The sequence below is a fragment of the Vidua macroura genome, chromosome 23 (assembly GCF_024509145.1).
Source record: "Vidua macroura isolate BioBank_ID:100142 chromosome 23, ASM2450914v1, whole genome shotgun sequence".
NCBI lineage: Eukaryota > Metazoa > Chordata > Aves > Passeriformes > Viduidae > Vidua > Vidua macroura.
In genome coordinates, this window is record NC_071593.1 from 4,198,900 (window position 1) to 4,211,601 (window position 12,702).

The following is a 12,702-nucleotide window of genomic DNA, read 5'->3' on the forward strand; positions in this document are numbered from 1 at the left end:
GTTTTCTACTCTTTCCCCATCAGCAGTAACAAAATTGCTCTGACTAGAGTCCAGCTTGCAACATGATGTTTCCAACCTGGAGTTGCTCTGGGATTTGCCTTCATTCTCTTAGGACAAAGGAGGTAAAAAAAAATAGGAGAGGAACAGAACATTCTGTCAAATAAACATTTGCTAATGCTCTTGAGCAAGAGAAATAGAACAGGTAGCAAACAGATTAACTATCTGCTACAGCAAATAAACAACAGCAAAGGTGCCCTGGACACTCTTTGGATGGTATTTCTGCATTAAGCCTAATACTCTGATATATTAATTGATCTTTCCAACAAGAGCCATGACCTTTATATATAAAATTAGAAGTCAGACCTCAAAATAATATAATTAATCTCCCACCTGGTATAATAAAAACAGGCTTGCTGTTAGTTTGACTTCCCTACCCTTTTTTTTTTCTCTCTCTCTCTCGTGAGGAACAAGTGATTTTTGCAGGTACACAGTTACTCAGTTTATCAGTAAAATTATAATCCCTTTGGGTGTAGGACTAGCAGAGCTTGCTGAGAATCCATGGGTTTGATTCTATATGAAAGTTTAATGCCACTTCTAGGTCAGTTTTATGTCTGAAGATTGAACATGGTTAATGAGCAATTGGTTCCTTACTTCTGAGGCTGAGCTACACGAAGGGGTCTGATTGCAGCCTGGAATACCTTAACCAGCAGGGAGATTTTTCCTTCTAGGAACAGATGAAAATGACACTGCAGCCTGAGTCAAGCTCTAGGGTAAAAAAATTTAAAATACCATTGAAAAAGGGTGGAGAATGGCAGAAATTATTTAAGAGCTGAAAACATTTTGCAATAATCTAATTAAAGAATTTTATTTGTTGAATTCCTGCATGAGACACACAGCAAGAGCTTCTAAAGCAGCTGGTTCAACCTAGGGCAGAAAGTTAAAGCTAAACAAATTGAAATTACAAGTAAAATGTTTTTCAGAGCTAGAAAAGATCAATTGCTGCAAGAAGCTACCGAGGGAAGCAGGAGACATGCACAGGTCTCTGGAATCTTGTGTTAGTCAAACAGGAAGAGAGAACATGGATGGGAGATGCTTGTGCTCTATGAGAGCTCAGCCCATGAGAGTATTGGTCCCTTGCAGCTATAAGGATGAGAATCTATCTGAACAATCCTTTCTCAAAGACAGCAGGGACAGAGTTAGATCATATCCACTCCACACCAAGCCAAGTTACCATCTCTTGCAAAGTCAAGAAAATTTCCTTCTCAAGTGTTATGGTGAGAGAGGACACGATAACCTCAAGCCAATTCCTTCAAACAGACCATATTCCCTTGGCTCTCATTTTCACATTGGCCAAGAGGCTGATAACCTTCCCATGCACAGGGGGTAAATGCTTCCAACCTCCCACACCTGTTTCTTTTTTAAATTAAAAACCCAAGTGCACGAGGAGACTTGCTTAAGTGATCAGGTTACATGGAGGCAATAAAATGGGAGAACATACTGATCAAAGATAAAGTGAACATCCAAAGATACTAGAATACAGGCTCATTTACATTGCAAGTATCAAGCAGATGTCTTCACTGAGAGCTCCAGAGATCAGATTTCACAGCTGAAGGACAGAGATGAAAATCAGTATATTTATACAAGTAGACTTTTGTCACTATTTTGTCTCTGGGCAAGTTGGATAGGAGATAAACAGGTTTGATAAAAGTGTCTTGCTGCAACTTTTGCACAGCTTCTCAAGTCACCCACTTGCCTAAAGAGAAACATTGCCACCAAATCTAGTCCATGAACTACAGTCAGGCCATACCCTTTACTTTCCATGGATGAGACTAAAAATAAATCCTAGAGAGCCAGTTCTCAGATACAGGAGCACATAGCCTTAACATAAAATTGGTCCAGGGAACTTTGTGCACACATTTTCCTCAACAGAAGAGACGACCAGGGCTAGTCTCTCCCTTAGCTTTAAAGCATACTGGACAACACTGAGTCTGGATCTCTTCTCAGAATTAACTTCCCTTGAGAATTTCAAAAGGGCAGAAACACGTAGACACTGTGGACAGGTGTGGTTTTTACCATCATTGATTTTGTAGCTAAAACAACAATCTGTGTACTGGTAGCTCTGTACAGGAAGCAGGATCTAGAATTCTGATGTGCTTTTATTACATGTATCACTCCCAGAATTGCCAAGCTGGACAGCTGGCAAAGCCAAACATCACATCAATATTCTCAGAAAACAGATGCATTTTAGATTGTCTCTACTTGTCACAGCAAATGGATCTTCACTAAGACAATCATTATCTTTGTTACTCTTCTCCAAAATGGAATTTGCTTCCATTTGCAATTCTGTATAAACCCACCAGCACTTGGACACTGTCTAACTTTTCTCACCCCTTCATGCATACTTACAGGTGCAACAGACCCAGCTGGAAAGAAAGGGTTTATTATGTGTTTGTTATCTCAGCCACTGCTACAAACTCCTGATGGGAGACTACACAGAAAGGACAATTTGGGAAGGGAGGTTCTATTAAATGGACTGTCCACAAACACAGTGTCTCCTAAAAACCCCAACTGCCACCTTCTTCTATGGTAGGCTGACAGAAGTCATGGATGTCATGTCATCTAAAGCTTAAGTCAGAGCAGCTGCTTCCCTCTTTGTTTTGCACAGAGTACACCTGGGGAGCAACACACACATTACATAATAGTAAGTCAGAAACTGAAAGGAGCCAGATTGCTAAACCCTTCTATGTGGATGAGATTTTTTATTTCCATCACCTGATAATTTAATTGCTCAATTAACTCTGCCTGAATGCCTTGGCTGTGGAAGAGGAATGTTCCCTTGCAGGTCATGGTAACCCAGACAGGAGGCAAGTAAGCAATGCAAAGGTAAATGATTACAGCAAACCAAATGCATCATCCAATTGTATTTTCTCTCCTGCTCTGCTCCTTCCTCCTCGTGCTTTAGGGACAGAACAGGCACCAGACAAATAAAAGACCATAAAACTCTGGTAAAGCCAGTATCATAGGCCTCACCAACATGCTTTAAATCCAAAACTTTCTTAGCCAATTCAAACCTAGCTTGGACATTTCTTTTTGCATTTCTGAAACTCCATAATATGCCTCATTTAGGTAGCAGAGTAATCTGCTCCTTGAGGAGGACTTTGAGACATCTGCTGCATCACTGAACGTGATAACTCTTGTTTCTCTTTACCCAAGAAGCCAGTGGAAAGGATGCCTCTACAGTGGTACTTATTGACCATCCTGGGGCAGAGTGGGACTGATTGAGGGCCTGTGGATGTAATTCTTGTCCATACCCAATTCAGACCATATCCCAGAGGGCTTTGGTTCCAATGAACATGCCTGGAACCATTATTGCAGCAAACTACACATAATTTAATCATTGCTTCTTTCATAAATACAGCAGTTAAGTTCACAAACCTGTGTCTCTGATGTTCTTGTCAAAACTTGAGTGCTCCTGTACAATTTATGGATCATGTTAGATTCTTTATTTATATTGTTTCTCATTTATATGTTAGTGGGCAAAAATTTCTATTAAAAATAATTAAAAATGGCTTAGGGATATGGGAGAGTCTGTATTCCTGGAGACTTTTAAGGTTGTCTGCCAGGATGCTTGAGAGCATGTTAATGTTATTACATCCTCCCTTGGGCCAAGGAGATAACACAGAGGAACTCTGTGACCTTGCAAGATCTTTCCTAGCTATTCCTGGAACCATTGAATGACAATGGCCTGGAAAAGCAGCAAGGTAAAACCTAGTAAAAGAGACACTTCTCGTCTGTCTTTTCTGGAGGGAAAAAAAAAAGGCAAAGAGGCTGGAAAAGTTTACATCTAACAAAGTAATGAAAGCGAGAAGAGTTTACAATTGAAATCAATGAGTACTAAAGGGAAAAACATCCTCTGCTACATGATCCCTTAAGGTCTTCTCATGAGCATCATTATTAAATCCCTACCTGTATTATAATTTTAAACAGCTCCTTCAGCCTCCATTTGTGAACTTCCCCCTGGTAGTGCTCCTTTCCATCCTCATGAGAGCTCACATTAAATCATTCCACAATGAGCCTTTCCTAAATTCCTCCCTGAAGCCACCTCTAAAACATATAGGGGTGAAACAGAATTTACTTGGCAGATTGCTGACCCCCCTTCTGCTCATATTTAGGATGCAGTGTCTCCTGAATTCTTGGTCATTAGAAATCATCAGCCTGTTGATTCTACAAGTACTCACCATGCTAGAAAATCCTGTTTCTGCCTCATGCCATGCAAAGCCTGACTGGATGTTACTTTGACCTGAAAAACAAGAAACTAAGTAGGTTTGTAGCCAAACCTTGAGCTGCTGACTATATCTGTGTCAGGAAAAGAGCAATGACATTATATTTAGAATACGTCTTTTCTTAGACAGATCCTTTAAATCAGGGCAGTTCAAAAGAGGTGAATTTAATTAGAAAACATTCATCCCAAATGTCATAATGACAATCTTGGAAATTCAAGATTAAGGAAAACCAGAAAGAAGCTAAAAATAGCAGCAACTATATGTAAGCAGCTTGGGAAACAGGTAACAGAAGTAAGAGGCAGTGAGGAACTAGAAAAGAAACCCAAACCAAAACAACCCCCTACTTTCCAGCAGACAAAGACAATCGGAAGTGTACATTAGTATAAAAACAAATGCATCAATTTATGAAAACATTTGTCATAATGAGATTGTCCATTATGACATTCATAGGGTAAAATCTCCCAACAGTAATACAGAAAAGGTAGGTATTTCTCATAGTTGTTGGTTTGTTTTGTTTTTTTTTTTTTTGAATGCAAGATATGATGCATATCATATCATAGCTTAAAACAAACCCAGAGTGACATTTAAGAAGTAGTACTAAAAGTAGGATATTATTGAATCAGTATACTGGAGCCCTACCAGATATTTGAAGGTCTCATTGCCAATGCTTATCATCTGCAAGTCATTGAAAAATAAGGAAGCTTCATAGGTCCGAGAGAAAAACTAATCTTTAGAAGCACAAACAGGACAATCCAGGACTATGACCTCTCTTAAGTACTTGGAGACAATAGCCAAGAAAAACTAAAAAGTCTGCACCATGAAAAATTTATTAAAAAACAGGAATAAGTTTAAGTGTCATTAAGAAATTGAGAGGATTTGCAAGGAGAGACAAAAAGACCAAAAAAAAGTTACTTATGGCCTCTGACTAGAACTTCTCTGCTAGTAAACAAAATATTGTGGCATCAGTAGTGACAGAATTTCAAGTAAAAGCCATTTTACTTTCAAAATGTTTGGATTAAGGAAATGCAATTGTAGCTTAATCTGTTTGGGATACCATCAGAAAACTGCCTTTAAGATGATAAATTTGCCTTTTTACTCCACCTAACTTATGGAAAAATCTGCAGAACATTTCAGTATGAAGATAGAACATTCTGGAAGAACTTGATGATTGTTACTTTACATATGAAAAGTGTTTCTATTCCATTCTTTGAGATTTTATCATGCAAATCATGCAGAAATGAGTGACTGAACATTCCAAAAGACTTAACTTTTACTCTGTTTGCTTAAGCAAATACTCTGATACCTGTCACCAGTTCAAATTTAATCTTGTCCCAAGGCTAGAAAACAGGTCACAGTAAGTTATGTTTGCCTTTTTGTTGTGAAACTTCAATGCATTTTCATACCAAGGACACATGAAATAATTTCTAGGCCAGCTGACTTCACTGGTACCTCTTGACTGCTACAGGATTCTAAAATATTTGCCTTTTTTTGAAGAATGCAAGCACTGAAGGATAATTTGGTCCTTTAATTGTTACATTACCTAGGGACAATTTCTCTAAATGAGCCTGAAAGTAGTGCCAAGTTTTAATTTCACTATTACATGCAAACCTGAACCAGAGCTTCACAGAAAGCCCCACAGTTCTAGTGTGTGAGATTTACAAGCACGGTAGGTTTTATTTTGCATTGGAAGCTCATCAGCTTTCAAGCACATTTCCACGTTTATAAAGCAGTTGTGCAGACCCAACACAAATGAATAGGTGGAAAGCCACGGGAAACCGGAGCACTACCAATTACCTGCAATTGAATACTGTTTCTCAGAGAGACAATCACAGAAACAATTGGAAAAGAGCTCTGAGATCAAGTCCAACCTATGACCCAACACCACCTTGGCACCCAGTCCATGGCACTGAGCGCCACATCCAGGCTTTTCTTAAACACCTCCAGGGATGGGGATGCCACCACCTCCCTGGGCAGCCCATTCCAATTCCCAATCACCCTTTCTGTGAAGAATTTCTTCCTAATGTCCAGCCTAAACCTCCCCAGGTGCAGCTGAAGGCTGTGTCCTCTCGTTCTGTTGCTGTTCCCTGGAGCAGAGCCCGACCCCGCCTGGCTGCACCCTCCTGGCAGGGAGCTGTGGAGAGTGATGAGGTCTGTCCTGAGCCTCCTCTTCTCCAGGCTCAACAACCCCAGCTCCCTCAGCCGCTCCTCACATGATTTGTGTTCCAGACCCCTCGCCAGCCTTGTAGCCCTTCTCTGGACACGCTCCAGCCCCTCCACATCTGCCCTGAGCTGCGGGCCCAGAGCCGGACACGGCAGCCGAGGTGCAGCCTCAGCAGCGCCGAGTGCAGGGCAGCTCCCGGTGCTGCTGGCCGCACCGTTCCTGGCCCCAGAGGCTGCTGAAGGGCAGCCCCGCTGCCGGAGCCGTGTGCCGGCCGGAGCGGTCACCGCGGGCTGCAGCGGCCCCCGCTGCCCCGCTGCCGGCTGCGGTGACTCAGGCAGCAGCAGCGCTGCCAGCCCGGCCCTCCCGGTTCTGCGGCTTTGTGACTCAGGCTCGCACCCCCCGCTCTCGGCGAGCACCCCGGGCCACCCCCCGAACGCTGGGACGTGCTGCTCCACAGACCTCTCCTTGCTTTCAAAGCAATCTCCTGCCCGGAGCGCCCCGGGAAAATCTCCCTTTCAGCATTAACAACCAAGAATTACTTAACAAAGCAGAGCGAGGAAGCGCTTTAAGAACATCTTCCACTCTGGATCCGGAAGAGCGGAGTGCATCTGCTGACTAACAGCGGGGATGGGGTGGGAAGGCAGCTGACTTCTCTGCGAGGGAGGAGAGAGCTCCTCGGTGATGCTCTGGGCAGTGCAGGAAAAGCTGTCATCTTCAACAGCAGCGCCCTGCCTGTCAGGGATCTAACACCCACCGCTTCCACAGCTCCTTTTCCCCCTGGCTAAAATGCATGTTTAATGTAATGCGCCTGGAACACTAAAGAGGAATTAAACTGCAGCTACAGCTCTCCATTTGGCTAAAAGTGTTAAATACCAATGGAAAAAAACTACAGCATTTGTGTAACTTTGAGGAGGAAGACCCCAAATACGTAAGTCCATTTGTAATAAAGTAACATTCTGTGAAATGTGAATGAAAATGGGCCTGATGTGCCCTTTCCCGGGACCCACACACTGTCCAGAGAGCAGAATGCAGTTCTTGTAAAGCAGCACCAGGATTCACAAATGGGCTCACTGGCACCTCAGCCCTTTGCTAGCAGAGGAGAGTGGAAGTGCAGCCTCCCAGGAAAAGGCAGGAATGTGGACAGGATGGGAGACAGCCACTCCAACACTGATTGAATTTCCTGAAGAAACTCTGGGAGAGTGAAGGGTTTCCCCTTGAGGAGAGGGGGCACAGGGCTATCTGTTTCTGCTTCTTATAAACAGGTTTCTTTGATTCTTCAGGGAAATACAGTAAGTGAAATACTTATACTGCAAAGATTCATGGGTCTCTCCAGGTTCTGGGGTCGAAGGCATGCAAATGCTGAGGAGCAAAACCTCCCAACTCTATCAACAACTGCAAAAAATATTAATTTTGTTTCAATTACCTTCTGTAAGGGCAGACATGACCAGCCAAGACTACTCCATCTTATCTACCTGCTTATGATGAAATTTTTTTGTCAGCTGCTATTCAAGTGCCCCACAAGTCTTCAAACACCATACACCCTTCACCTCATGCCTCAATTACATGCATCCTCACCACAAAACAGTGACTCAAAGTCTGCCCACACAGATCGTGGCCTAGACAGCTGCTGATCAGGATGTGGAGGATTCAGCCACATCCTGAAAATGGAAGAGGCCACAAAGTAGGACAGACAGGATGGCACTGTCAGGCGTGTGAGTCAGAACACAAGGGAGAAATGAAGATACTGTTGACAGCATGATGAGCCTGGAGGCAAGAGGGAGCCTAATTTCTAGACACATATAGAAGGGTGAATCAAGATAAAACCCTTCTGCAGCAGATGCTGTAACACTCTCTCAGGACATATTCCTGAGCACAGAGTCTCACTGGGATGTATTTATACCCCTGTCAGGACCTGTGGGAACAGCTCTTTAGGACAGGAGAGAAGGCTTCAGAGAATCTCTTGTGATTATTAGTTATGTTAGAACAGACTGGACCTTTGTCTCTCTGTTAACTTTTTGAGTCAACTCCATGGGTCACCAGCCAGAAAACCCAACATGAAATGCAGTCTGGTGTTTTGTTAATAATATACTCTGTGTTTGTTCGTGTTCTTTAATCACATGGTTTTTGCTCTGTGGAACATCCTGTCTCTCTGGCCTAAGCCAGTTCAGAAGTAAAGATGCTTTGGACTGAATCCAGACACCACATACATTTTTGTCTTGCTCTGGAAACCCTATGTCAATTTAAAACCATTCAGCAGAGTTGGTATTACTGTATTTGCCCGAAGAACAAAAAGAACACGTTTATAAGACATAGAAACAGATAGCCCTGTGCCCTCCCTTCCTCCAAGAGGAAACCCTTCACTATCCAAAACCAAAAGGCTACCATACCAATAAATGTATTAACTGCTCATAACAAGTTATCTATTGCTACTGCTATGTTTCTAATATATCAGCAACTGTGGTAACTTTATTTTTCTGTATTTTCATACTAAGGTCACAGCGTTATTTCATACTAAAGTGCTTGGTTTGTCTGGCTTTGTGCAGAAGGTTTTGGGGATTTGGGTATGTTGAATTAATCTCTAAAACTTGTATTGTGTTTCTACTTTCGAGAAAGTAGTTAAACCACCAAATATGGCTCCAAAGCACTGCCACTGTTGGGAGCAGAACATATTATACATAAGTATAATATGTACCACTAAACTGCTAACACCTCAGTTCCCTGGATAACTGACAGAGCCTCTGGGTTCTCCCACTGCTGCCTCCTGAGCTCTGCAAGCTGGACAATATGCACAGTAGTCACTGGAGAATAGTCCCAGTGCAGCAAATCCTCCTTCAAGTCCCATCTGACTCATGCTTTCACAAGTTGGATAACAGGTTTTTATTCAGCCACGTTGATTTCCACCATGTCACTCAGAGTTTACAGAACACCTCAGTGCTTCACCTTCTGCCCTATTTGCAATGTCCAATGGATAAACTCCTGAAACTGTGTCAGCACACTCAGGGGGACAGGATCCAGAGAAGACACAATCAAACCAACCAGCACAACAACAACGAAAAAAGAGCCCCTCAAGATTTCCAGATCCCAGAAATACAAATAAACTGTGTAACTCAAAAGCTATACTAATGTGGAGTTATATTTTGTAATAAGAACCAGCAAATAAATGTATTGCTGAAAAGCCATTTCAAACCAAGTGCACATACTGTTTGAAACATAAAGGAACCAGAACTGACCATGAGGAATTTGAAATAAATGTTTTACATGGACATTTTAGTCTGAAGAGACCTATTCTGAAACTAAGCAGATAAATTAACCAATTATTAGTAAAATCACTGCAAAACAACTTTTCCATTCCAAGAATGTTTAGCCATATTCCCCACAGAGTGATTGATTCCTGCCTTACAGGCAATATTTAAGTTAGTCTTCACTGTGGAACAGGTACAAGTGTGCCCTTACTATTAATTCTCATATTGGATATTAGCCATAAAATGGCACAGCTACTTATTGTTAGAGATCCACTATTAAATGAGATTTGTGGGTTTAATCTTTCATTATAAAATAGATTAAATCTGCACCTTCATTGAAGTATGAGCATATAATCCTAATAAGAGACTACTTGTCCTACACAAAAATAATCAAATAATTGATGACTGGGTTTCTGAGAAACAATTTTTGGTTTTCTGTCTGGGAGACAATATTTCTTACATATATTTTAAAAAGCTAATGCTAATTAACACACTGCATATGCAGTAAAAACGCTGGTCAAATGCTGGGGCAAGAATGAGAAGAGATCTGCTGACTGCAGTGTCACTTTATTGCCATCAACTTTATATGGAAATTACACAGGTATTGTATATATCCCAAAATTTTGCACTTGGGATGAACATGAATCAAATTATACTATTTGGAGCCAAATGAATGTGAATAAATGTCAAAGTGACACAACTGGATGTGACCCTGAGACAAATTCTTACTTCTATGTATGTGTGTGCTTGCAAACAGAACTCATGAAGCACATTAACCACAAGTTATTTCTAATTTTATCTTCTTTGTTTTTGCTACACAGAGAGACATGTACTGAGAGTGGGCATCTCTCCTGACCACCTAACTTTGTCCTGCTAATGCTACACTTGTGTCATTTTGATTTTGTAAACTGACTTCTACGTGGTCTGTCCTTGCAGGAAAAGGATGCTCTTTGGACCCAGGAGGAATTACTGAATACACACCATGCAGTTTGTTATGCTGCCATTTTCACAGAAAACAGAGTTTGCTGGTCCATCAGAGAAAGCAGCTCTGGGAGTAGGTGAATTAGTGGAACCCCAGTTTAAATGGATTTTGTGGCTCCTGCCTGTTGTACAGTTCCCTGCTGTCCTCAGCCCATGGCAATAAAACTCTTCTCCACTTCCTGTCACAGCAGACTCCTGTGTAATTACACACCAGCTGCCACACCTGCTCACAAACCAGCTGACTAAAAGTGTGGAGAGACAAACCTGACAAAGTTTGATTCAGAGCATTCTTGCACAACAGTTCCCTGTCTTCCAAAATGTATATGAAAATAAGAATATCCAAGATTACATTTCTTCTTAATCTGCCAGAAATTTTCCTAGATGGGATTGTACTCATGTAAAAGGCACTTTTGAGAAACAAGAAACACAAAATTCTGACATTCAAGTATCTTACTTTGTCATTAACCTTATTTTCCCAAGAAACACTTTTACCACAGGAATTAAATAGAACTATTACATCTTAATGGTTATTTATTACGTAAATATTAGGACATACAGAAATGTTAAATAGGTGGTCTGATAACACAGGACTTTTTATTCAAAGGAATATTATTCACTGAGGAAAAAAAAATTACTCCACACAACCTGAGTTCTTATTTCTAGCAAAAAATCTTCTCCTGTTAGCAAGAGAAAAATGAAACTAACATCCCCTTCTTTTCTCCCTTGGTATCTTATAATTTCCTTTCATAAAAATTTGGGTAGCATTGACACATATGTACACCTTTGGAGAGTAAAAGGCCAGTATAAAGCCCACTCCTAAAAACTCAGGGTTTTCCTTGAAGTAGCAGTTATGGACCTGGCAGTCTGTATCTAGTTTTAAGTTTTATTACATCCAGTGTGATAGATACTGTCCATCCTGAGCTTGTGTGGCTGCAACTGTTGTGAAAAGTTCATTACAGTAAAAACCAAGTGAAGAAATAACAGCACAGTACTGTTGTCCATAAGGCATTTTTTAGGCTTGCATAAACCTCTTGTAGGGTGTTTAAATTACTATTCTTTTTTACAGCTGTGGGAGACAGAACAAAGAAATGGCTTTGTTCAGACTTCCACAAAAAGCAGAGCAGAGCTCCTCAGGGCAGCAGAGAGCAGCTGTTTCTGGAGAGAGGCTGAATATGCACACAGATGGCTGAATTGCTGAAAACTGGGGAAAAGGCAGGAGTAAAACATTAACCTGAAATTTCTGGGTTTGTACATACCCAGTGTCCTCTCCAGGAGAGGAGATGCAGGACAGGACAAGCCCTCTGCCATTTCCTTCCCACCTCTACAGAGTTCTGTGACCCAAATCCCCCTCCCCTGTAGCAACTCTGCAAGGTTCTCGTGCAGGTGAACCTTTACCTGCCTCTTGTCCTGCCTCAGTGTTTTGAGATTCCAAAAGCTTTAAGCACCTTCACTTGAAAAGTACACACACGTCAAACCTCTACAGAGCTGACTTTTTTAAGTAACAAAACTTGTTGGACAGGAGGATCTTGAAAAAGAAAATCATTAGAATTTAAATCTGGAGAAGACTAATGGGATACTCTGCTGTGATCTGACACCACAGACACCTAAAGTTTTACACAGTCACTTCTGGAGGCAAAGAGCAAGTGTGAACTGGACAAAATCCTCAGGAAGAAACCCAGACAGTATTGATAAACTCCAAATGACTGTACGATCAGTAAGAAGCACTTACTGATTCAGTAAGTTCACACAGTAAGAAGCACTAGTGACAAATCATCCTCATTTTCCAATACGTTGCCTTTAGAAATAGTGAACTAAATACTTTTCTTAAAGGAAAGGCTTTTTGTTCATATCTATATATATTCTATCTTAAATCCTGACAGTTTCCAAGTAGTTTTTTAATGCCATGGTGTATCAAAAAAAAAAAAAAAAAAAAGCCCTTGGAGTCACTCCTATAAACCTTCTTATTTAGGGAAGCAAAACATTATTTGAAAACAAACAAACAAAAAACAGCTTTAAACTTCCATACTCAAGATAG

The 12,702-nt window shown here is 41.2% G+C and overlaps 1 protein-coding gene across 3 annotated transcripts in view; it reads right to left on the minus strand.

Moving 5' to 3' along the window:
- SLC45A1 (solute carrier family 45 member 1) overlaps positions 1–7,459 on the minus strand; it is a 29,428-nt gene extending 21,969 nt beyond the window's left edge. For 2 of the 3 annotated variants that reach the window (XM_053997422.1, XM_053997425.1), the window contains exons 1-2: positions 6,989–7,459; positions 4,239–4,300 (exon numbers count right to left, since the gene is read on the minus strand). The gene's annotated coding sequence lies outside the window, so the exon portion shown is untranslated. Of the gene's footprint in view, positions 1–4,238; positions 4,301–6,983 lie in introns of all 3 variants that reach the window. The other variant, XM_053997424.1, reaches the window with a different exon arrangement.
- Positions 7,460–12,702: the final 5,243 nt, after the last annotated feature.